Here is a 2,946-nt window from a genome sequence, read left to right as displayed (position 1 = left end):
TATTTGAAAAGATGCACACCACAGGAGACTTTTTTATGAAATGAAAGAAACTTATGGTGATAATGCCCCATCATATGATCACGTAAAACGCCGGCATTGTGAATTAAACAGCTCCCAGACCTGGTCGCCCCCCTTCTCCCATTGATGAGGCATCTGTCCGTCAGGTTGAGGCTGCCATTTTGGAAGATCGGTGCATTACTATTCGCCAAATAGCCCAAGATGTCAAGATTAATACAGGGTCTGTGGAAACTATCATTCATTACCATTTGCATATGCATAAGGTGTCTGCCAGATGGATTCCCAGGTTGCTCACACCATTCCAGAAGCAAGAACACGTCAAGTGCTCGAGGATGAACTTGGAGATGTGGCAAGAAGATGAGTCAAAGCTTTTCAAAAGACTGATTGCACAGGATTAAACCTGGGTCCATCACTATGATCCAGAGATCAAAGCCCAGTCAATGCAGTGGAAGCACTTGGACTCACCACCTCCAAAGAAGGCAAGGGTGCAGCCCTCCGCTGGCAAGGTCATGCTCACAGTCTTCTGGGACCAGGACAGAGTAGTGATGACAGATTTCCTGGCAAAGGGTACCACAATTACAGGAGCCTATTATGCTTCACTTTTGAGGAAATTAAGGGAAGCTATCAAAATCAAGAGGCGGGGCAAGATCAGCAATGCTCGGGTCCACAACTCCCATGTCGCCAGATCAGAAGCATGGGCGCGTGTTTATGAAATCCTTCCCCATCCTCCCTACACACCTGATCTTGCACCCTCTGACTTTCACCTCTTTCCAGCCATGAAGTTGTTTTTGAAAGGAAAGCGTTTTCCCAGATGATGCAGCCTTGATTTCTAGAGTCACGTCATGGTTGGAGAACCAACCTGGGGTGTTCTACAAAAACGGCCTGCAGAGCTGCATCAAATGATGGGAGAAATGCATAACTCTGAGTGGTTCCTATGTAGAGAAAGACTAATAACTGTGCCAAGTTTCATTGCTCTACTGCTATGGGAAGTGGGTCAGGGGCATTACTTATTGCACGCCCCTCGTATATATACATATATATATTAAAAAGTTTGACTGATGTCCAGGTAACTTACATCTAAAATTTCAAGTGTTTGGATCCAAAATTGACGGAGGAGTTTGCAAAAGTCAACTCTTTCAACTTTGACCTCTTTGCAGCCAAATTTTCACGCAAAAACTGATTAAAAAAATGTCTAAATACCCTTTATGTAAAATTTCAAATGTTTAGACTCAAAATTGGCCGAATAGTTTGCTAGAGACCGCAAAGGTCAAATCTTTTAAACTTTTATCCCTTGGCTGCCAAACTTTCGGCCAAAAACCGATTAAAAAACTGGCCCTATGTCTGAATACACTTTATGTAAAATTTCAAATGTTTAGGCCAAAAATTCTATGAGTAAGTAGGTAGAGACTGCAGAGGTTAATTTTTTAAAACTTTAACGCCAAGTTTGACCCCTTAACATTTATTATTTGGGGTTCAAATCAAATTAAAAGTTTGATCCATGTCCAACTAACCTACATCTAAAATTTCAAGTGTTTAGACCCAAAATTGACGGAGTGGTTTTGAAGAGTTTTGAAAGGTCAAATTGTTGAACTTTGATCCCTCGACAGCCAAAATTCCAGGCGAAAACTGATTAAGGCTATGGATGGATAGCTATCTAATAGGTGCATAGTCATCGATTCTTGGTTGTGCAAGGACATAATTGGCTGTTTCTTAAATTTTTCTTGTTTTTGGCTGTTTAGAAATTTTATCTCGATTTTTCTCATTATGTACTGAATACTTCTTGATGGAACCTATATAAAATCTGTTCCTTATTTCATTCTAAACACTTTTCTTTTTTTTTACAGGATTTAAAAAGTTTACAATTGTAAACAATTATTTAATTTTAATGTTTTTTTAATTTTAAAGACGTTACATACAATGAGATGGTTGTACAATGGCATTAGAAAGAGAAATACAGATGAAGAGAGAGAAAGAGCAAGAGAGAGAAAGAACGAGTAAGTGACACGTATACACTAATAAAGAGAGGGAAAAACTATTTATATTAATATTAAAACTCTGTGTCTGCTTGTCACGATGTTGATTTGTTTGTCATGTTATTTGAGGACATTTTAATATCAATGAAACAAATATGGGGGTTAGAAAGTTTATTTTATTTGTGCTCTGGGGCGTTTTTTCTTTTTTTTGTAGATTGGTGATCTTTTAAAACAACGTATTTCAAGTGAAAACATTATTACCTACTTACACACTTACATGGATAAATTTTGTGTTTTAAAGTGGGTTTTTTTTTTTCGAAGTAAAAGTAGTTAACAACACATTACTGCTACAAAAGGCAAGATAAGTTACTCTTAAATAAAGAACTTGCAAAGAATTCTATTCATATAATAAAACAAACAAAATCTTACCCGTGACTGAAATAATTTTTTAAAACGCAGGCCGTATTTCTTATTATAGAGCCAATTCTTGATTCATTATTATATTGTACCCAATACATAGTAGTGATTTCAAATATATAAAAAATACATATATATATATGTATGTATGATTTGGATGCCATCAACTAGAATCGAAATCAAAACATTTAGCACTCCAGATTTATTTGTTACTGTCGAAGTTAACCCAGATGGATAAGAAAATTAAAAAAATTAATCAACTTTAACGCATAAATGTATATTTGAGCATGCATAGAAGTAACATGTTTAATCGACTTATGTGTGCTAAGTTCTATTTTTTTTTTCAATTTGGACCCCTTATCAGCTATTTTCACCGGTAAAAAATCAAATCGATTTTGTTCTACATGTCCAAATCCCTTTATATATCAAGCTTCAAGTCTGCAAACCAAAAACTGACAGAGTATTTTAGTAAAGACCCTTCCTCATACAGATAGACAGACAGACAATGTCACACACACACACACACACACACACACAC

This window comes from Euprymna scolopes, chromosome 7 (assembly GCF_053919585.1).
Source record: "Euprymna scolopes isolate OS-2025 chromosome 7, ASM5391958v1, whole genome shotgun sequence".
In the NCBI taxonomy this organism is placed as follows: domain Eukaryota; kingdom Metazoa; phylum Mollusca; class Cephalopoda; order Sepiida; family Sepiolidae; genus Euprymna; species Euprymna scolopes.
Note: the sequence above shows the minus strand (reverse complement) of the source record.